The sequence below is a fragment of the Crinia signifera genome, chromosome 2, assembly GCF_055691185.1.
Source record: "Crinia signifera chromosome 2, ASM5569118v1, whole genome shotgun sequence".
Classification (NCBI taxonomy): domain Eukaryota; kingdom Metazoa; phylum Chordata; class Amphibia; order Anura; family Myobatrachidae; genus Crinia; species Crinia signifera.
This window is the reverse complement of record NC_139218.1, coordinates 384577346-384601700: the sequence shown is the minus strand read 5'-3', so window position 1 is coordinate 384601700 and position 24355 is coordinate 384577346. Positions and strand designations below refer to the sequence as shown.

General features: G+C 46.5%; 1 protein-coding gene across 19 annotated transcripts in view; it reads left to right on the top strand.

Annotated features, from left to right (window-relative positions):
* TENM4 (teneurin transmembrane protein 4) overlaps positions 1–24355 on the top strand; it is a 929900-nt gene that overhangs the window by 434458 nt on the left and 471087 nt on the right. For all 19 annotated transcript variants that reach the window (XM_083170223.1, XM_083170225.1, XM_083170235.1 and 16 more), the window contains one exon: positions 13477–13566. The gene's annotated coding sequence lies outside the window, so the exon portion shown is untranslated. The remainder of the gene's footprint in view (positions 1–13476; positions 13567–24355) is intronic.

The window sequence follows — 24355 nt, the reverse complement described above, 5'->3', positions numbered from 1 at the left end:
ATGAAATGGGCCCGCGGAGCCAGGCTGAGAGATCGCGTGTAGCAGTGTGCGCCGGTGGCCAGATAATAGCCTGAGCCCGCACCATCTCCTGTCCTGTCCGGTTCATCTGATCCTGTCTAAATGCTGGGCCAGGGACGTGCTGTGCTGCTTAGGTAAGCAGTATCAGTAAAAGGGTGCTGTGTGTGTGCCAATTGTGGAGGGTGGGGGCTGTGTATATGTTTAGTGACAGATGTGTGTATGTGTAAAGTAATAGAGGTGTGTGTATGTGTAAAATAATAGAGGTGTGTGTATGTGTAAAATAATAGAGGTGTGTGTGTATGTGTAAAGTAATAGAGGTGTGTGTATGTGTAAAATAATAGAGGTGTGTGTATGTGTAAAGTAATAGAGGTGTGTGTATGTGTAAAGTAATAGAGGTGTGTGTATGTGTAAAGTAATAGAGGTGTGTGTGTATGTGTAAAATAATAGAGGTGTGTGTATGTGTAAAGTAATAGAGGCGTGTGTTTGTGTAAAGTAAGAGAGGCGTGTGTATGTGTAAAGTTATATAGTTGTGCACTGTATCTATGTGTTTCTGTAAAATAAGTGTTTTTAAATGAAAGAAGTATACAGTATGGGCCAAATGTACTAGCCTCTGGTCGGTTTCACACACTCCGGCTCCTGCCGGACGGTCAAATCCCGCACGGCCAGGAAGCCGTGCCGCACACAGTAGTTGTGAATGGACACTATTGTGTCCATTCACACGGGACGGTCACGGCCCAGCCGCACGGCTGCAGCCGGATCCCGCCACTGGAAGGGACGGCTGCCGGGCTGTGGCCATCCCCTCCATGATAAAATACTGTGTGCGGCATGGCTCCCTGGCCGTGCGGGATTTCACCATCCGGCAGGAGCCGGAGTGTGTGAAACAGGCCTCTGCGTTCAGTGGTTGTGCAGGATGCCGGCTGAACTCAAGGTTCTTTTAAAGAGGCACACATTTACATACAAGGCAAACCCATCCCTTGTAAATGATTGCCCTCTTAAAAAAACCTCGGAGTTCAGCCGGCATCCTGCACAACCACTGCACACAGTCTAGTACATTTGGCCACAAGTGTTTTATTTATTTTTTTAAGTAGAAGAGGTATGTGGGCAGACCAATGGGCAGGCTCCTGTGACAGCTTGGTGGAGCCAACAACGAGGGAGTATGTGGCAAGTGCTGGGTCCGGGTTGCTTCTGCGCTGTCAGGCAGGAGCTGCACTGCCGGTCTCTCTGCTGCTTATGCAGACGGCATCTCCCACACCTGCCTGTCAGCGCAGAAGCAACCTGGACCCAGCTCTACCCACAGACCCCCTTGTCGCTGACTCCACCAATCCAGTGCCTCACCAACCGCTAACCTCACCGTACGTCACTGCTATCACCGCTAACCCTGCACCCGCTCCCCACACACTATACTATCACCTCTAACCTGGACACACTCCCCGCATACATTACGCTATCCCCCTGCACTGACACTCAGCACTGACAATCATCCGCAGGCTGCAGGCTAATAAAAAAAAAACACCTGTAGGATTTTGCCTGCCAAAAATCATGTAGCTATTTTTTTTTTCATAGGATAATGTGCAAAATAAACTCGCGGTAATATAAAACTAAAGGTTCTGATCCTTTTAGCGGGCAACTATGTGGCCAATTGAATAATGCCCTTAGTCCCCCTATATTGTATAGAACCCCCCCTGCAGAGTTAAACACAAAATTTGTATACACAATACACAACCATCAATATATACATGTTTTTGTGTATGCAAGAGTAGCAGGCAACCCCCCTCTCCCCCCTCTCTCTACCTTTCTGTCTCTCTCCTCCAGTCCATGATGGGTCTCTCTCTTCATGATAAGGAGGATGCAGTTTCTGTCTTCTTCCTTCATTTGCAGAAGACCTCCGTTAAGCCACGCCCCCTATTTCACTCTTGTGTTGCCTGGAAAGGAAACCTGGCTCCCCATTGGTAAACGGCGGCCATCTTTTTGTAGCCTGGCATGTGGGCAGTCATTTTCTGTTAGCCCCTGCCTGCTACATCTTCGTTCCTATAGCTGAGCTGCGCAAGGGAGTCAGGACTGGAGTCGGAGAGCAGGAGCTGAGCATTCTAATCTCTGCACTGAAGCTGCCACTGGCCGCTGTCACTGTACACACTGTGAGTGACAGCTCACCCCGTCCCCGCCGCTCTCCTACTCCTCCATTATACCTAGCACCCGCCTGCACTCCCACCTGCGCGACCGCCACTACACACGGGCAACCTCTGCCAAAACAAACATTTTTTTACAAAGTGTGTGTGTGTGTCCGGCCTGGACCAGGGGCCCCCTGACAGGCCCGGGCCCCGGTAAAATGTACCCGCTCCCCCTCCCTCTCGGCGGCTCTGATGTGACAGGGGCAGTGACATGATGTGAGGTGAGGAATGGAGGCAGCAGGAAGCCACAGACTGAGAGTTATACAGTGGGAGGAGCAGGGTCCCCAGCAGCACAGAGTATATCAGGAGATGAGGGATGTGTCAGTGAGGACAGGGCTGCATGTGACAGGGGCAGTGACATTATGTGAGGAGGGGAATGGGGCAGCAGGAAGCCACAGACTGAGAGTTATATAGTGGTAGGAGCAGGATCCTCAGCAGCACAGAGTATATCAGGAGAGGAGTGATGTGTCAGTGAGGACAGGGCTGCATGTGACAGGGGCAGTGTCATGAGGTGAGGAGGGGAATGGAGGCAGCAGGAAGCCACAGACTGAGAGTTATATAGTGGGAGGAGCAGGATCCCCAGCAGCACAGAGTATATCAGGAGATGAGGGATGTGTCAGTGAGGACAGGCTGCATGTGACAGGGGCAGTGACATGATGTGAGGTGAGGAATGGAGGCAGCAGGAAGCCACAGACTGAGAGTTATACAGTGGGAGGAGCAGGGTCCCCAGCAGCACAGAGTATATCAGGAGATGGGGGATGTGTCAGTGAGGACAGGGCTGCATGTGACAGGGGCAGTGACATTATGTGAGGAGGGGAATGGGGCAGCAGGAAGCCACAGACTGAGAGTTATATAGTGGTAGGAGCAGGATCCCCAGCAGCACAGAGTATATCAGGAGAGGAGTGATGTGTCAGTGAGGACAGGGCTGCATGTGACAGGGGCAGTGTCATGAGGTGAGGAGGGGAATGGAGGCAGCAGGAAGCCACAGACTGAGAGTTATATAGTGGGAGGAGCAGGATCCCCAGCAGCACAGAGTATATCAGGAGATGAGGGATGTGTCAGTGAGGACAGGCTGCATGTGACAGGGGCAGTGACATGATGTGAGGTGAGGAATGGAGGCAGCAGGAAGCCACAGACTGAGAGTTATACAGTGGGAGGAGCAGGGTCCCCAGCAGCACAGAGTATATCAGGAGATGGGGGATGTGTCAGTGAGGACAGGGCTGCATGTGACAGGGGCAGTGACATTATGTGAGGAGGGGAATGGGGCAGCAGGAAGCCACAGACTGAGAGTTATATAGTGGTAGGAGCAGGATCCCCAGCAGCACAGAGTATATCAGGAGAGGAGTGATGTGTCAGTGAGGACAGGGCTGCATGTGACAGGGGCAGTGTCATGAGGTGAGGAGGGGAATGGAGGCAGCAGGAAGCCACAGACTGAGAGTTATATAGTGGGAGGAGCAGGATCCCCAGCAGCACAGAGTATATCAGGAGAGGAGTGATGTGTCAGTGAGGACAGGGCTGCATGTGACAGGGGCAGTGTCGTGAGGTGAGGAGGGGAATGGAGGCAGCAGGAAGCCACAGACTGAGAGTTATATAGTGGGAGGAGCAGGATACCCAGCAGCACAGAGTATATGAGGAGATGAGGGATGTGTCAGTGAGGACAGGACTGCATGTGACAGGGGCAGTGACATAATGTGAGGAGGGGAATGGAGGCAGCAGGAAGCCACAGACTGAGAGTTATATAGTGGGAGGAGCAGGGTCTCCCAGGAGCACAGAGTATATCAGGAGAGGAATGATGTGTCAGTGAGGACAGGGCTGCATGTGACAGGGGCAGTGTCATGAGGTGAGGAGGGGAATGAAGGCAGCAGGAAGCCACAGACTGAGAGTTATATAGTGGGAGGAGCAGGATCCCCAGCAGCACAGAGTATATCAGGAGAGGAGTGATGTGTCAGTGAGGACAGGGCTGCATGTGACAGGGGCAGTGTCATGAGGTGAGGAGGGGAATGGAGGCAGCAGGAAGCCACAGACTGAGAGTTATATAGTGGGAGGAGCAGGATCCCCAGCAGCACAGAGTATATGAGGAGATGAGGGATGTGTCAGTGAGGACAGGGCTGCATGTGACAGGGGCAGTGTCATGAGGTGAGGAGGGGAATGGGGGCAGCAGGAAGCCACAGACTAAGAGTTATATAGTGGGAGGAGCAGGGTCCCCAGCAGCACAGAGTATATCAGGAGATGAGTGATGTGTCAGTGAGGACAGGGCTGCATGTGACAGGGGCAGGGACATGATGTGAGGAGGGGAATGGGGGGGGGGGGGCAGCAGGAAGCCACAGACTGAGAGTTATATAGTGGGAGGAGCAGGGTCTCCCAGGAGCACAGAGTATATCAGGAGATGAGTGATGTGTCAGTGAGGACAGGGCTGCATGTGACAGGGGCAGTGACATAATGTGAGGAGGGGAATGGAGGCAGCAGGAAGCCACAGACTGAGAGTTATATAGTGGGAGGAGCAGGGTCCCCAGCAGCACAGAGTATATCAGGAGATGAGTGATGTGTCAGTGAGGACAGGGCTGCATGTGACAGAACCAGTGACATGATGTGAGGAGGGGAATGGAGGCAGCAGGAAGCCACAGACTGAGAGTTATATAGTGGTAGGAGCAGGGTCTCTCAGGAGCACAGAGTATATCAGGAGAGGAATGATGTGTCAGTGAGGACAGGCTGCATGTGGCAGGGGCAGTGACATGATTCCGGTGTCGGTCTTCCGTCCGCTGGCTTCCTGAATCTACATTGCCAAAAAAACACAGAACTGTCCATGATGCACTGCAGGTGGGGCAGATGTAACCTGTGCAGAGAGAGTTATATTATGGGGGAGTTAATTTGCATATTTGCAGAGTAAATACTGTCTGCTTTATTCCTATACTACAATTTCAGTTTGAACACTCCCCACCCAAATCTAAATCTGCACATGTTACATCTGCCCCCCTGCAGTGCAGCATGGTATTGTCCACTTGTAAAAATTGCAGCCTTCCTAACCTGTCTGAATCAGGCCCTTGTTGTTATGTTAATGTGTTAGTTTTTGTTCTGTGATTTGCTGTTCGCTGCTGTGTATCTGTACAGTGTGAACTCGTCTAAAATTTGTGCTGTTTTTGCTGATGACAATGAATTTGTATTGGTAATGCAGAAGATCGCTTGTGCGATCTTGTGCGTATGGATTTACCATCCGTTAAAATGGCCAACTGATCCGTCGGCCAAGTATGTACCCAGGCTGAGTGTCTGAGAAGCTCCTGTAGGTCAGTGTCATTCTACCTGGGACAGAGGGAGCATCAAATCCACTTGCAGATTGCACAGAACGGACGCCAGTGAGGCCTTAAGTCCTCAGCCACGATGCTTTGAATACTGCCCTGATATCATTTGACCTATTGTCCCCCTCAGCTCCCCTTGCACTGATGTGGAACTACAAGTCCCAGCATCCCCTGACAGCCACCTTACACCAGAAATCAGCTTCCTTTGTCACATTGAACACCTGGTGCGCCACCGGCTGCCTGAGCCTCTGCCGTCTACAATGTCAACACAAACTGTATTAATTGCATGGTTGGTTTTGTAGATTGCATTATTTTCGTTGTCGCCCCTGCGTGGCTTGACAGGTGTTCCATGAAAGCTGCCGGCATGGATCTGGTGAAATAGCTGTATGTTAATGTCACTTTGATTTTGTTAAACAGCCTGAGGGCTCCGCAATGCACAGCGGGACGCTGCAATATATGGAAAAGACATTTGCTAACTAAGCCACCCTAGGATTATTGAATTTCGTTGCAAACTTTATCTTCCTGCTTTCTGAGTCGTATTCCCTTTTAGTAAAAAAAAAAAACAAAAAACATTCTACAAATGGGCTTTAATACCGAGCTGCAGTCATTGTTCTGTCTGGTATGTACTGGAAGTGATTTAGAATTGGAGACAGTTGTAACGGGGCGGACAATGGGTGCTCTACCTGCGCCGTCACCCTCCTGCATGTTCATGTTCAGCACTACCGCCGGATCGGGTTTCAGGGATAATCTGTGGAAGTATTACGTTCCTGCTGTGGCCTTTTAAACCGTTCATTGATTGGTTGCCAATATTATTATATTTTTTTTTTATAACTGATGAACTGGTTATTAAATTTGCAGCAGAGGATCACTGAGCTGAAACACTTGGTAATGCTTCCACCCAGCGTTCTCTGCGGCTCCGAAAAAAAAAAGGGCAATTGTTATTTAAACAAATGAAAAGCAGACTGAGCCGGGGTTAAGCGATCGCCAGCAATGCGTAATAGCGCATATCTTTCTGAGGAAGAAATAAGCTTTCATCATTAAATGACTATCAAATATTGCAACAGCCCAGCTATGATTATATTTGCTTAGTTTGTGTCTTACTGGTTAACTTTTATTTTAGCTTTATTTTCCATAATCTGAACCTGCAGCCTACGCGCAATGGGAGCCGCTACAGATGGGTGTAGGCCTCCGATATGTTCAGCATTTTCTGCCCCAAATGGCATAACTAAAAAATGTTGTGCCCCCCCCCCACCAAGTAAGTTTTCGGTGACCCTGCAATTATACATTCATTATAATTTTTCACCTGTATGCTCATGATCCTTGCCAGGGGTTACATGCTCGTTGACAGAGGTTTAATGCTCCTTGCCAGGGGTTACATGCTCATTGCCAGAGGTTTAATGCTCGTTGTCAGGGGTTTAATGCACATTGCCAGCAGTTTCATGCTCCTTGCCAAGGGTTACATGTTCATTGCCAGTGGTTTAATGCTCGTTGCCAGAGGTTTAATGCTCGTTACCAGAGGTTACATGCTCATTGCCAGGGGCTTCTTGCTAATTGCCAGGGGTTTAGTGCTCACAGGCACCAGTGCTCCCAGAATCCGGCACTTCCAGGTAGAGCAATATGTGTATGCGCTATATAAGAAACTGTTAATAAATAAATAAATAATGTGCTGCACTTCCTTGACAGACACTAGAGGTACATTAGGACCTCTAGCATCAGTCTCCTCCAAGACGGAGGCCATTTTTGGAGGGATCTTTTCATCTTTTCGACTGTATGGCACGGCCCACCCCTCCCCCCAAGACACCGCTTGGACTGCTGTGGCATTGCTATGCCACGGAGAGTACCGTTTTCTTCACTCTGCCACCACACAGATTTGTATTGTAACAGGCGTAAATTCAGAAAAATCTGGGTGGTGGGATGCCCGGTGTGGCTCAGGCATACTGGCTGTAGCACATGAATCCATTAGTGGTGTACTGGGAACATCTGCATTGTGCATTTGTCACATTAGTAGTGCAAAAAAGCCACTGATTAAATTATTGGGTGGTATTTTACATAGGTATTAAACACATGAGGGGGTAATAATACAGGAAGAGGCGGTAGTATGATGGGTAGAGGGGGTAATAATACAGGAAGAGGTGGTAGTATGATGGGTAGAGGGGGTAGTAATTCAGGAAGAGGCAGTAGTATGACAGGTAGAGGTGGTAGTAATACAGGAAGAGGCGGTAGTATGACAGGTAGAAGTGGTAGTAATACAGGAAGAGACAGTAGTATGATAGCTAGAGGTGGTAGTACAGGAAGAGGCGGTAGTATGATGGGTAGAGAGGATAGTAATACAGGAAGAGGCGGTAGTATGAGGGGGTAGAGGTGGTAGTAATACAGGAAGAGGCAGTAGTATGACAGGTAGAGGTGGTAGTAATACAGGAAGAGGCGGTAGTATGAGGGGTAGAGGGGGCAGTAATACAGGAAGTGGTGGTAGTATGAGGGGTAGAGGGGGTAAAAATAAGGGAAGAAGTGGTAATATGATAGGTAGAGGTGATAGTAATACAGGAAGAGGCGGTAGTATGACGGGTAGAGAGGATAGTAATACAGGAAGAGGCGGTAGTATGACGGGCAGAGAGGATAGTAATACAGGAAGAGGCGGTAGTATGATGGGTAGAGAGGATAGTAATACAGGAAGAGGCGGTAGTATGACGGCTGGAGAGGATAGTAATACAGGAAGAGGCGGTAGTATGACAGGTAGAGAGGATAGTAATACAGGAAGAGGCGGTAGTATGAGGGGGTAGAGGGGGTAGTAATACAGGAAAAGGCGGTAGTATGACATGTAGAGGGGGTAATAATAAGTGAAGAAGTGGTAATATGATAGGTAGAGGTAATAGTAATACAGGAAGAGGCTGTAGTATGATAGGTAGAGGTGGTAGTAATACAGGAAGAGGCAGTAGTATGACAGGTAGAGGTGGTAGTAATACAGGAAGAGGTGGTAGTATGACAGGAAGAGGCAGTAGTATGATGGGTAGAGGAGGTAGTAGTACAGGAAGAGGCGGTAGTATGATAGGTAGAGGTGGTAGTAATACAGGAAGAGGCAGTAGTATGATAGGTAGAGGTGGAACTTATACAGGAAGAGGCGGTAGAATGATAGGTAGAGGTGGTAGTAATACAGGATGAGGAGGTAGCATGACAGGTAGAGGGGTAGTAATACAGAAAGAAGCAGTAGTATTACAGATAGAGGTGGTTCTTATACAGGAAGAAGCGGTAATATGAGGGTTAGAGGTGCTAGTACTACTGGAAGAGGTGATAGTATGACAGGAAGAGGTGGTAGTAATACAGGAAGAGACAGTAATATGATAGGTAGAGGTGGTAGTAATACAGAAAGAGGCAATAGTAGAACAGGTAGATCAATTACCCTTAACTTGGTAAATAGGGTTTTAAGCATTACCAAAGAAAAGCAGTTGGCGTGATATATTTAAATAAGTGTATTTGAATTATGGGCCTCACAGCCTGGGAGGTTGTGCCTGGATATGGCAACAGTCGGGGAATAACAGCATAATTCCATGTTAAGGGAGGTAGTTTATCCTTAATTTGTAGCATTATACATCACACAATAATAACTCGGACAAATGAATATGGCTAAATAGAAGTATACAGTAGTTATGATAAAGTTATTGTTTACTGCGACAGAAGATGTCCTAGTTGTCTATTCCCGGGGGGGGGGGGGAATAAAAAATAGTTACACATGGAGAATTTTAACCTGTTCTCCTTGAGACTGATATCATTGTAAAACCCTTCACAATCTTTTCTAAAGATAGAACTTGATGTACCTGCAGCCCTGAGACCTTGCTCTCTGCTCCCAGTTGTTTCGGTTCAGACTTGTGGTTTAGCAAAGATCATTTAAGTTCAGCCGGCACTTAGCTTTGTGTCCTCCACAGGAGAACAAAATAATGAGAACATTCTCAGGGTAAAAACTCCAGGTTTTATTTTGTGCCACTCATTCCCGGTGCTTCGCCTATTGCAGAAAGTCACTGTCTCGCAGAGTTTCAGCATAGTGTCTGTGTTACTTATAGGGTTTGACGCCAAAGACATAACAAGTTATATAAATAAGGACATTGGCTAGTTTTTTATTTATTTCATTTTTAAAAAACAGTCTAACTGATAAGTTGAAGAGATGTTGGAAATCGGCTCAAAATGTTTAGTTGACATTGTTCAAAAATCTGCAATCATTTCTTCAGCTTTCGATTAGACTAAAAATTTGAGTTTAATGAAAGTGGCGCACTCGGGGGGGGGGGGGGGGGTTCCAACACCTTCCTCATCCTGACGGCCACTTTCTTGACCTATAATCTGGCTCTGCTGTTTCTGCAGCATAATTTGCAGTGGTATTTGGGGAACTAAGGAGACATCACAATCTCTTTATGACCATCAATTCATCCCTGGGAGAGAACCCAAGTCCAATGTGAGCACAGAAAAGAAGACGAGGTTATAGAAATGTAGACTTTAAGGAAAGAGGAATAAAGTAGATGATAGCGGAGGAGCGTGGAAGTAAAAGAAAAGAAAAAGAAGGGTCTGAAAATCAAAAAAATCTAATGCTGGGTACACACCAGACTCAGAGTGATTTGGGCTCAATTCCGCCACTATAGATACGTCTAATGACCGATTGCATGTAACAAGAGTACAAATGTGTGTTTTTTCAGTTTGATTCCGATCCGATGCACGTCCCTGTCGGTCGACTGGACCTTAGTCAAATCAACCTATTTCAGGTGGCAGCTAAGCCCTGTCGACCTTCAATCGTCGATCCAATGCATATCGACCTTAATAGGGTAAACCTAGCGACCATAACCCGGTACATCTGGGGATACTCAAGACATTAATGTTTTATGTCACATTCGGCTCTATGGGTAAGGGGTTGTGGTAGGTGACTTGAAACTCGTTCTTTAGATTTGCACAATTTGCACAATTAACATACAAAGTGGTAAGAGGACATTGACTGCAAGTGTACAATACTGTATATAAGGAAATAGGAGTTTGGCACTTGAGGTTAAGTGGCACTTACTGCATGAGTACTGGATCAGCCTGATAGCTGTAGGAAAACAGTGCTAAGTGGGATTATGCGATCCATGGTATATATATATATATATGTAAGATTGTGTGCAGTGCGGTGGGTATCTTGTAGAATAGTCTACAGAGGTTAAGAAGGTGGTTCAGGAATGTGATCGGCTCTCATACAGAAATGAGCTTGGCGGGGAAGGAGTGGGTGGTATTGATTGAAAACATTCTTTATTTAAATAAGTGTAGCATTTCCTTTCATTATTTCCTGTGTGGAGACAGCAACGGGGAGATTATGTAACACATTGAAAATAGGCCTCAACTTCGTCATGTTCCTGGGGATCTTTACCATTTGAAAGCCGCCTACCAAGGTACTGTATATGCAATCCACATGAGGGAAAATAAATGCAGGAACCTCCTATTTCCACTTAGTAAATAGGTAGAACTCTTACTGATCAAGAGTTGCCTTATATTTTGGGATTGGCTGGTCTTTGCTGTGCACAAATGTTCTTATCTAGTTTTATCTAACAGAAGTTAGAGAGATGACATTTGGCGGATGCATTTGTACACTTAGCTCTATTAATGGGAGGTAGGTGAAGTTACAGTACATTTTGTTGCCCTCTAGGGGACTGTCCAATCGGGAATAGGTTTTGGTTTCCGAGTGACCTGTTGCACTTGCAGGACTAGTGCTTTGATTCCTTTTAATGCCCCCACAGGTGAGCCTATTTGTGCTGTTATCAAAAATAAGCCAAAAAAAAAGGCTTATTGCTTTTCTTTTACAAGGCTAAAGTGGCAGTAGCAAGTTCATACTCAAGAAGGAGGGTCCATTTTTTTTAACATTGCATAGTGCACTGCGGATAAACAAAAATAGTAGGCCGGTACCTACTATAGAAATACTATAGAAATTACATTTTTGTCATTATTATAAGAGGACGGGCCCTCCAATCAGAACAGGGTGAATCGTTCTAGCTTTGTTTATGGTTTTAGTGTGGTGCAATTTGGATTCGCTTTTATTTATATATAAATATTCCTTGCACGTGAGATTGAATTTGAAATAACCGTTTAACGCCGCGCTCTCTTCAGATCTACTCCTGATTCATACCAGAGCACAGTTACTGATCTAATTGTTCCAAGCGCTCATACAAGATTAGAAGGAGCCTAATCACACAAGTGTCAGTCAAGTCTGTGTGGACTTCAGCTGCCTTTGAAGTGCAGTATTAGTATTTAGTTTTCATTTAAAAACCAATATTAGGTATTTCACAGTTCTTTGAGGCAGGATCACGCGTGGCAGTGCTGAGTTAATGCTGTTCACGGACTTGCAGAGGCTCTGACACAAGTCACAACTACACCAGGAATTTCGTAAAAACCTTGTTATATATTAGAAAAGTGTCAGAATGAAAGAAAATGTTTTTTTTTTTTTGTCACGGGCAGATTCAGAGAGGCGCGCAGAACCGATGGTTTATAGGTTTGAACGGCCAGTACTGTGCTTTTTAAGGGGACTGGATTCCCTATCGAACCTTGGCAGGTCCGCAGAATGTCAGGTGAACCCTTTGCTAGAAAGGGGGTGTGGCTTAGCCAACAGTGAGGCACAGCCACGCCCACTGAAATACAATTTTAATAAGAACATTGTGCATATAGGCATGAAAAGAAAGGAGGGGGGGGGGGGCAACACACTTCTCCAGCTTTATGGCTGGCTGGGGAGCCCACACAGTTAGTAGCCAAAACATGCAAAGTTTGGGAGTAACTTGCCTTAGTAAATCAGAAACCGTTTTGCACCTTGATTCCTCTCACAATCAGCTTTCATAACACTCTCATCTAAAGATACCGCAGCCAGGTTTAGCAGTACTGAAAACAGGTAGAGAAGGCTACAATAACAGCTGCAGCTTCAGCGTGTAATCAGCTCCTAACTGCCATGTTACAGGTTGAGTTAAAAAAATGACACTCAGAAGGTGATCGTCTGGTGCGTTATCCCCGGTCACTTTACCACTCCTTCACCAGGCTTCATAAATCTGCCCCATTATTACACACAGGGATCACACAGCGAAAAAGTGAGATCTCCGGTAAAAACTGTCTATTGTTGTCAGTGACAGGGCTTCACCTTATGTATCGGGCCGTCCTATGAATTCTCTGGTATTTAAATGACACATTTTTTATCAGAATGTTTTTAAGTATTTTATTTAGTTTTATTGCTTTGTTTCATAACATAAATTTTTGTTATTATAATTAATAAAGCTGAAAGCCACTAAACTATGTTGCTGACGGAACGACCAATGTAACAATACATTGGTTGTCCTGTACACACTTCCCGATATAGTGTGATATAAACATTGATGCATTTGCCTGTATCCTGTCTTGTAATGGGTCATCATGCAGCACGCCGGACGGGTCGGCCCGGAAAATGACCCTCTGGAGCGCGCAATTTTGAGTACACAATAGACGATGTGTCCAGTATGTCAGTCCTGTCCGCCACATCGGAAGACACGGCCTAATGTGTACCCAGCTTTAGGTATGTGCGGAAAGCTCAGAGACTGATCTAGGAATGGCCATCGATGATTCAAAATCATCTATGGTTATGGCCGATGTCGAATAGTTTTGCCATAGATGGGGGAAGAACCAGATGGTTTCCCACCATCGATGTAACAGCATAACTAAATAATTTATTTTTTTCCTTAAGGTGCTGGCACATGGAGCATAGCACCAGCCTGGACACCCGATAAGCCACTCCCCCGGCTTTGATTGGCCCAGAGGTCAGTCAGTCAGTCAGAGAAAATAGATGACCAATAGTTTGAAGCATCGATGGTCAGCTATTACATTTGTCTGCTGCCATTGACGATATGTAATTTTGCAGTTGATGGCAAACACAACGATGTCTATCCCATGACTGAAATACTGTATATTGCTGCACAAAATGAAGGTGGCATTTTATATAACACCTGAGCTGAACCCTCTGTCTTGTTTTCATGCAGGTAGACTCCTCTTATGAAGTATCAGCTCTAATTACAAGCTTCAGCTGTGTGTCTCTTGGATGGGTCACCCGTGAATACTGCGAAGGAAAGGTAAAAGTCTCCAAAATTTCTCCATTTCTATTAGTTATTAAAAGTCTACGTTATACAGTGTTCAAATGTAGAATTTCATGAATCTAGACGTATTCGCAATGAAACATTGTTAATAATTTGCATTGTAAAAGTCCCTATCATGCCCTGTACCCATGGGCACGAAACGTGCGTCATTATACCCTATCATGCGTGTTTTGGCGCAGGTAGCCATTGCTTGCAGTGTTTAGAAGCAACCGGTACCAGGTCTATAAATGTCACTACGAAGATGGGCGTGGCCATGGCATGTGGGCGTAGCCTTTTCACTTTGTGATTGCACCACCCCTAGTAGAAGGTGTGGCCAAACCATGTGGGTCTTTAGACACAACCTCTGGACACACCCATGAGGGCGGTTCCATATGGAAATGCAGCAGGAGGCATCTGGCATAAGTAGGTTCCTCCTGCTGGCATGTGTTCTCACCTGCTGCGTCCGCGAATACCACATCCCATCAGAAGACCCTGGCCTCGGCAGTCCGACAAAATACCCCTTCCCCAAACGGCTGCCCTGAAGTCTGCAGCCACACTGCGCCAAAGGGTCCAACAACGGGGTCCTGAGTCATAGAAACATAGAATTTGACGGCAGATAAGAACCACTTGGCCATTCTAGTCTGCCCCTTTTTTTAAACATGTTACCTCAAACCATATTTGTTCCTTATTTTTTTGTAAGGATATCAATATGCTTATCCCAAGCATGTTTAAATTGTACTACTGTATTTTCGTCTACCACCTCTGATGGGAGGCTATTCCACTTATCTACTACTCTTTCTGTGAAGTAATTCTTCCTCACATTTCCCCTGAATCTTCCTCCCACTAGTTTCAGTGCATGTCCTCGTGTTCTGTTGCTCCTCTTCCTGTGAAGAATGTCTCCCACCTGTACCTTGTTAAAACCCTTGATATATTTGAAAGTTTCTATCATGTCCCCCCTTTCCCTTCTCTGCTCTAAAGTATACATATTAAGATCTTTTAGTCTTTCCTGATACGTTTTGTGATGTAGGCCATGCACCATTTTAAGGCCCATACACACTTGAAGATTTTCATTTCAAAAGACTTTGCCAAAATCTGTGAGAGATATATCTTTCACCAAAGTAGTGCGTACACACTGAGTTATTTTCCCCAAAGAGCGAGAGATTTTCAGGAGGCGAAAGACTTTGCTGAAAATCTTTCATTATAAATGGGCTGGGTTTGAATTCAAGGGTTCCATACAGATGGAGCCGGCCTCTTTCTTGCAGGGGCTGGCTATTCTATCGCCAGCCCCCGCCAGCGGCTGGCTCTCGCCAGGGGCATGTGCGCACGAGACGCTTGCGCGCGCCCCGTGGCTACAGAGTTTCTCTGCCGCCTCCCCTGATGCCCCTCGCCGCCCGACCCGCAGCACCGCCGTCAAGGGACTGCCACCAATGTATATCTATTTAAATGCAAACTGCCCACCTATGTATTTATTTAAATGGCATGCGAGGACTAGATGGGGGACGCAACTCCCCCACCCCACCCCAGAGCGACTCGGTGGCAGATTTGTCACATCACCCGCCACCCCCGTGGAGTGATGCAGCAGTCCTCACCACATCACCCGCAGTCCTCTCTACCCCCCCCCCCCCCCAGTGGAGCCATGCAGCAACGACCACATCACCCGCCAGCCCCTTCCCTCCCTCGGAGCGATGCGACCGCGGCTGCATAATTTCCCCGTGGAGCAATGCGGCAGCCGCATCACCCCCCCCCCCAGTGGAGCGGGTATATTTTATATACATATATATATATATATATAATATATATATATATATTTTTTTTTATATACATATATAATATATATTTTATACACATATATTATATATATTTTATACACATATATAATATATATTTTATACAAATATATAATATATATTTTATACACATATATAATATATATATTATATACATATATATGTATATATATTTTATATACATATATATTATAAACATATATATATTATATACATATATACATATATATATTATATACATATATATATATATATATATATATATATATATATATATATATATATATAGCTGATGCATTTAAATTAATATATTGGTGGCAGTGGGCAGAAAATTATACACATTGGTGGCCAGGGGGGCGGGGCAGCAGGGTGCACTATGTTGCCGGGGACCAGTGCTGTCTGCTCCTGTGTTGAGCAGGGCGGGGGGCGGGGCGAGTCGCCGGGGAGCAGGGACAGCACCAGCAGCAGCCGGCCGGAGAGAAGATGATAGTAGCGGCGCGCTGCGGACCAGCCTGGTGAGTATGACAGGCGTGGGGGCGGGGGGAGGCAGCGGGGCGGTCCGCCGGGCTGAAAGTGGTTAATCTTTCAGCCCGGCAGGCGTACACACATGGCGATGATGGATGACAAGCCATCCATCATCGCCACATCTGCTGGTAAAACCAGCAGATGAACCACTTTACTAGCGATGATGCGGGAGCGCGCATCATCGCTAGTCGGCAATCTCTGAGGCATACACACTGGGCGATTTTCAGCCGAAAATCGCTCAAAACGGCTGTTTTGACCGATTTTCAGCTGAAAATCGTCAAGTGTGTATGGGCCTTCTTTGTACAGTCTCTAATGTATTTATATCCTTCTGGAGATATGGCCTCCAGAACTGAACACAATACTCTAGGTGAGGTCGTACCAATGACCTATACAGTGACATTATTACTTCTTTCTTTCTTTCTACTGCTGATACCTCTCCCTATGCAACCAAGCATCTGACTTGCCTTCTTCATTGCTTTGTTACATTGCCTACCTGCCTTTAAGTCCCTTGAAATAGTGACACCTAGATCCCTCTCTTCCTCAGTAGTTTCCATTATAGTGCCATTTATACTATATTGAGTTTTTGGATTTCTGAGACCCAAGTGCATGCTTTTGCATTTTTTGGCATTAAACTGTAGTTGCCATGCTCTTGACCATTTCTCTAATCTACCGAGATCCTCAATCAAGCCCTATATGAATCAGGCCCCCGTGGCAGGAAGGGAGTACCAGTTATCCCACCTGTCAGTGCCCCAGTCAGTTATTTGAGGACATAGTCCAATGTTTTCTCCTATGTATTCTGTAGTTATATAGGATAAGGCACAAACATTTCGCTTTCCATAAGAAATCACTATGTATTACTTGCTTTGTCTGGATGACCAGGGGAAACTTGATTTTGTTACTGGAAATGTTTTTTGTTTTATTAAGTGGTGAAGCCTTAAAGCAGCCGCAGTAAATGATATTGTTAGTACAGGGAATCTTTACACCTCATCTACCCGGAGAATACACAATCATGTTGTTTTTTTCTGAAAATATTTTGACACAAATTAAGGGAAGGAAATAACATTAAGAGGGAAATGAAAGAGAAGTAGGGACAGGAGTAAAGGTCCACAGTCAAAAGGTTGTTTTGATGGGTTTTTTTTGTCCAGAATGTCAGCACCGTTAGTGTCTACGTCTAGACTCGGCACACTATTTTACTCTCCCACAACGCCCTAGTGGATGGTAGGGCATGAAATACCGCCTGTCGGCACATGTCGGCTCAAAACAAACGTCAAAAACTCATGTCAACCTTTTTCTCATTTCTCCCCCCCCCCCAAAAAAAAAGAACTTTTATTCATACTTTACCACCGAGTGAACATAGAGGGAGAATATACTAGTGTGCTGAGTGTAGCTTACACTTATACGGTGTCCACGTCGACATATTTGTCAACATAGACACAACTTTTTTTGAGAAACACAGGTCAACTTTTTTTATTGTGTGTATCAACCTTTTGACCATGTTGACCTAATGTATGTCAACCTTTTTCATGCATCGACCTAAGGCCTGTCGACTAATAGCAGTTGACCTATTGACTGACGGCGTTATTACTGTTGACACACATGGATGGGTGCTAATATGTAACCGTTCTCAGTAAAGCGTGGACCGTTGCTGATTCTCTAGCTGCCATTTCCTCGCCAGACTTTGAGGTTCCGTGTCGCAGTCCATGTAGTAAATCGGGAAAACATAAAAACACCCCAAAATATATAGTCGGTGTGTGTGTTGACCATTGTCATTGGAACCTTTTATACCTTTTATCTGTTTACCTTTTGTACTGTCGACCATACAGTGTCAACCTATGGACTGTCTATCTCGGATACCGCAGCCATTGTTTGACACAGTCGGCACCAGTGGTGCATGTACAGACCTGTCAATCTTGGTGACCCGGGAAAGTGACGCTGAGGGGCAGCGGTGGATACTCTATTCCCATGCCTGTGCCTGTGGGATGGTCCTGTTGCCGCCACTTTGTCCAGGGTAGGTATGGCCATCGTTGCCTCCTCTATCGATCTTTGCCATCGATGGCAAAAGTGCAACAGGCCATCGATGGTGCATAACTATGCAATGGATGACCATCAATGTTTTTACATATTGATGGTAATCCATTGTCTTTGACTGATTGGCCTGTGGGTCAATCAGAATACAGGGGTGGGGCTTCATGGGTGTCCTGGGCGGAGCTATGCTCCGTGTCCCAGGAAAACTATTCGTTTAAGCTTGACATCGATGGTGGGAAACCTTCTGGTTCTCCCCCCATCAATGTCAAAACTATTCGACATCGGCAATAAACCATCAATGTTTTCTAAACATCGATGGTCGATGGCCATCCCTAGTCCAGGGTTGGGACAGGGGGACAGGGAAAACACCCAGGGGGTCCCACTGCCTGCTTGAGCATTGGATGACATCTCTGTCCGCAAGATGGCAGCTGAGCCACTATTATATTTTAGCAAGATAGCGTTGGCCCGCAGCCCAGTATTCAAATCGCAGAGCCACACCAACTGCCATCCCCACACGCTGCCAATCGTCAGCGGCCAGGACACACTGGCAGTTGATGCAGCTCCCCTATTTGAACTTTAGACAGTGCTGAAGCCCCGACCCTGGATCCGCCAATGTTGCCAACATCTGTAGCTGTCACCGCAAGACGCTCCCATTGTTTTTGCGGTCTGTACTGAATGCACAGCAACAAACGCGTGACAGCGCACAGAGATGGGAACTGCAGCCACGTTCCGCAGACCGTCCCCTCCAGGCCTTGAATAGATAAATGCCTCCTCCATATTCTCCAGCCGTTTTCCGTGTAGTTTTATAAGAAATGTAGACCAGCCCTGATCGGTTTTTGCTTCCCATTCTTCCTCATCTCTCAGATGAGGCGACTACGGTAAAAGACAGATAATTGTGCTTTAATTGGACTTTGCCTGTTCAAAGGCCTGCCTTCTAGTTCCCATGGCCCACCAGATAAGTTTCCTGCATAATGACAATTAAGCTCAATAAAGGATATGCAAAGCAGATGACAACCGCGGCTCATTGGGGATCAGCTCTTTGTACGTAAAACAATGAACTTTTCGTTCCGACTGCCATTTGCAGCCCGTTTCCTCGCTAACATTTGCATAGAACCTTTTTTCTTCTTTTCTTTCCTTCCTAGCTCCAAAATTATTATTGTAAAGGTTAGAAATTCCTCTTCCCGCTACTGTAAACCTCTGGCTGGAGTTTGTTTTCTAAAGTCTAAGAACTTTTTATTTCACTTTTTTATAATTTTTTTCATTTTTTGCTGCTTCCGTGTTTGCTGGGTGTTTTGTTTATTATTTTCCTTCGCTCGTCAGTCCTCAAAGTGATTAATCACTCCCAACCTTTCAGCTGTCAAGTTCAACAAAAAGTTAATCCCCAATCAGTCTCTCCTCCCCGCTCCACACACAGATGCCCTTTGTTGGTCCCTTCAGAAAAAGTCTCATCTGTGCAGGTTTCCTCGCCGCATTCATACCGGCCAAAAATACAAATTGAAGTCAATCACGTTTGTGTCCTAATGGGGGCAGTTTATTTTTAAGAAGATGTCGCATTCCGTTACCCTCACTGGAATTTCCGCCAGACTCCATACTGGTTCACTTTCTCCTACAAAATCCAGATAAATCTCCTCACACTAACCTTCCAAACCATCATCCAAACTACCTCTGCCTATACCGCAAACATTATCTTCCTTCACTCTTGCCCGGTCCCTCTTCCCAACCTCTTCCCACTCCCACGGGTCCTGAGGAAGCTTTTTTTGCGAAAGCGTACGCTCGACTAACTACACACCTAGTGTGTCTAATAACCCCACTTTCCCCTCCCCACTTACAAACTGTATATATATTTGTTGTTGGCTACATTGGGGTTTCCGTTGGACACGGTCCCCAATCAGTACACTGACACGGTCTCTGGCGCCAGAGCCGTGTGTGTCCCTGCCTGTTCTAGATCCACATGAGCGAGGGAGTGCACACAGGCACACCTCAGACTCAGCTCTGCGGTTGGAACGCAGGTTGTGGAACTACTGGCTCCAGCAAGCCTAACAGCAGCGCTGAAACGGCATCACATCCGTGTTCAAGCGCGTGCTGGTGGCTGCACTAAGTGAGCCTCAGGACTATTGTGATACATTGTATATGATAAAGTTACAAACCTGACTTATCCACATTACATGACTTTGGTAATATAAACAAGTCTTCCGTGCCACACTATATCTATTATAAATAATAACGGTGATAACGGGTAGTGGGGTCCCGCTAGGTGAGGATTCTTATCCTTTTTAAAAATCACTATTTGTTGTCTTATGTGTTGTCCAGTCCTTTTTATATCTTCGCAACTATTTTAAATGAACTCAATAAAAGTGATGTTTTACTTAGTATTATTTCTCTAGGTGCACCAAGAAAAGGCACTCTTTTCTGTCCTCCTTAAAATATCCTGTCTGTGCCTCTGGTAGCACACCCTCGCATTTACATATATTAAATTAATCAATTATGCTATGAGGGTCCACCCGTTTGTTACAATAAATCTACCTCTGTGCGACTGACAAACCTTTCTCTAAACGCTCTTCCCACTCCCGCCTTAAGGACTTACTGTGTGCTGCTTCCCACCCCTGCAACTTTCTCCCTATGGATGTAGGCCCTTGTTCTGGCTCACTCGCAAAGGCAGATGTAACATGTGCAGAGAGGATTAGATTTGGGTGAGTTATTTTGTTTCTGTGCAGGGAAAATACTGGCTGCTTTATTTTTATACTGCAATATAGATCTCACTTTGAAGTAAAACGCCACCCAAATCTAACTCTGGCTGGGGTGTAACTAACTATTTAGCGCCCCCCCGCCGCACGTTTATTCGGCGCCCCCCCCCCCACACACACACACACACACCGGCCCCCCTTCTTACCCGCGGTCTGCGTCTCGCCCGGCTCTCTGTCGGGACCTTCCTGACGTCACGGTCCCGGCCGGCTCCTGCTGCTACAATGAAAACGGACTCTTAGAAAATGGCTGCCCCCATACTGCAGACAGAAAACTGTCTGCAGTATGGGGGCAGCCATTTTCTAATTGTCAGTTTTCATTGCAGCAGGAGCCGGCCGGGACCGTGACGTCAGGAAGGTCCCGACAGAGAGCCGGGCGAGACGCAGACCGCGGGTAACTATAGCCCCGCAGCCCCCCCGGCGGCGCCCCCAATTTCTCTGCGCCCCCCCGCCACCACGGGGGCTGCGGAGCTATAGTTACGCCACTGCTCTCTGCACAAGTAACATCTGCCCCACCTGCAGTGTGCATGGTCCATTTGAGAAGGAATTTGACTTTGCGAGTTAACCAGAATAAGGGCCGTAATGCCTAGTTTTCTCTGAGTGGTATTTAGATATGGAATACCAATGTTTCCTTGTTTTATAACATCTAAGCAATAAATACATAGATAGGGAATGGGGTATTGTTAAATGAAAGAGGCAGATGGTACAAAAGGGAACATAGGATTATTCTCTCACCATCTCCCGCCTCGACGGCATCTTCTGTCGTAGTTGCATCTGCGATTGTAGGTCAACGCCAGTATCTATTCAGAGGCGCAGCGAACGAAAGCAGGGGAGCGGATCTCATTTGCATAAGCCGCGCCACAATTTACAAAAGCCACGCCCCCATTTCCTGCACTCCGCGCGAGTGTCCCTCTTCTGAAAGTGGAAAACTTGGGAGGTACGGTGACGGGTTCACTTTTGGAGTCAGACCCACAATCATTCAGAATCACAGCCCCCACCCTCTTCCCTAGATCCAGAAAGGTGGTCTACTCTCAAAATGTGTGATTCTCCCAGGCATTTCCAGGATGACCTGGTGCCTGTTATTTCCCATGGCGACCATGTATGAACCGCCGCACCGCACATGGGGGTGACTACACAGTAACTGTGCTGTACCCCATGAGGCCAGAAATGAGGAACTCTGCCTGATCGCATACATAACAGTCCTCCATCCCAAATATACACTGCGACAAAGCTCTTGGTCACCCTGGTGTGGAACCAGGCAGCGCTGACACAGTGTGTCCTGGGAATCAGTGATTGCTATCAAGAAATGGACATCAAGACTCGAGGTACATTTACTAAGATTGGAGTTCTATCAAAGGTGGGATGTTGCCCTTAGCAACCAATCAGATTATACTTCTTATTTATTTAGCACCTTCTAGATGATAATAGATAGAGGGGTAGATTTATTAAGCTCGGTGAAGAGATCAACTGTCTGGTTTTTATCACCGGCCAATCAGATCCTACCTGTCATTTTTCAAACCAAGCCTGTAACTTCACAGGTAGGAGCTGATTGGCTGGTGATAAAAACCAGACAGTTTATCACTTCACCGAGCTTAATAAATCTGCCCCAGAATCTGATTGGTTGCGTGCACAAGATTAGGGAGAAACACATACAGTAGCGGATCAATAACAACAAACTGCAATCTACGCTGCTCTGCTGAGTTAGAGTTACATTGTAAAGATAGATACAGGACACCTCCCAAACTGAGCCCCATATTGGTTACAGTTCCATCTGATGCGTATCTATGCAGTGATCACATTAGGCTGTTTTAGCGGGACACTGCGCCCTGCCCGATTTTTAAAGGGCAAAATGCGCCCTGCCACTCTAGCAGCGCCCTGCTAGAACAGCCTGCTGTCTGTCCCCGCCGGCGTGCACGGGGAAGGCCAGTGCCACCTTAGATGCCAGCGCTTTCCAGGCAGTGACTTTGGCGGGGCCAGTCCCGCCCCCTTTGGTGATGTCGGCGGGCCTGAGCCACCTCCTTTGGGTCGCTAGTTTGACACTATGAAAGTCGAAAAACATTTAGTCGACCACTAAAAGTCGACATGGCTTAAGTTGTCACATGAAAAATGTCAACATGGCTAAGATTGATGAGGTCAGAAGGGTGACACAAGAATTAGGTTGAAAATGGGAAGGTCGATAGTCAAAAGGTCAAAAAAGAGATTTCCCAAAAACAATTTAGCCAAATTGTGCCTACAGGCGGTTTTTCATACCCTACAATTCACTAGGGATGGCCATCGGTGCAGTCTGGAAACAGTCATCAATAGTAACAAACTATGTGATGGATAAACATCGATAGTTTTAGCTATGGATGGTCATCCATTTTCTTTGACTGACTGGCCGGAGGGCCAAGCTAAATTTGGGGGCTTAACAATATGCCGCAGACCCCGCGGTGGCAGGGAGGCGCTAAGTAAGTGTGGGCGTCGGGGGTCTGCGGGGGCTATTGTTACGATGCCGCCTGCCGGGACCTGCCTTATCCCGCTACCGCATCTGTGGCCGGGAGTCGGGACCCGCAGATCTACTAGTCTGTGTCCCGGCACTCCTCCTGACTCCTTATGAAAAATGTCCCGCACAAAATGGCCGCCCTCTTACAGCAGACAGTTTTTGAGGATGCTAGAGGAGGCGGCGCGGTGCAGAGTAACGTGGGGGGGGGGGTATGTCTTACATTTAATGGAGGGGGGGGGGCGCCAAATTTTTCCGGCGGGATGGGGTTAAAAATTTGTTGTTACGCCACTGTGTGTCGACCCATCATCTGATCCCTTTTCAGTTCATGGCTTGGTGATGGTTGACCATTTCATCGTATATACAACATTATCCGTCCCTGGAGAAAAGCAGTGTGTTTGCCATTGTGTTGTGTGTCATTATGTTCAGGTATTCCTGATGAAGCCTCATGTGGGATACACAGCACCTCCACTTGACACAACGCAGCGGGCAGATCATCTTGTGTAATATGATTAAAAGCCGATATCATCTACAGTGCTTCGCTAACTTATACTGAGGTTGTAAAAATTTGCATCAAGGCAGACAGAGGGAGATTAATTATCACCGTCACAGTTTTCGGAGAAATAAAAAAAAGAAAGACCAGGAAGCCCTTGAATTTGGCTCTTTAATTTGTCCATCATTTGGAAAGTGCCAGAAAAAAGACCCAGCAGGATTAAAGACTCAGTCATTACGGATCTGGCTCTGGGACAAAACATGTATCTGCGGCACTCCGGGCAGCTTTCAAACCCTTCCAACGTCTGGGGAGAGTGACAGCTAGTGAAAAAGGGGACAGCAATCTTGTCCATCAGATGAAGATGTAATCACCAGCTGCTCCAGCAGCCGCGACAAGTTCCAGGCTTGTGCAGCCAAGTTACACAGTGTCACCGCGCCGGCTAGCTGCGGCTCACACAGCGGCGCACTGATCAAAGGGCATGATATGATCCGAGGCTTAGACAGGGAGCGGAGAAGCGCCCGGCTGATCCAGATTTGTTCTGAAATCGCTGGAGAAGAGATAGTTATGTACTAGGCCCCGTGTAAAACTCCCGCATGCCTGTCATTATATACTATTATCTATTACGGTTCTACTAGCGAAGCAAAAGCTTCGAGGGCTAGACTGCTACCTTGTGATTGCCTCTGTGTTCCTGTATGTGTGAAACAGAAATAGATGTAGTTTCTTTCGCTGTCAGCAG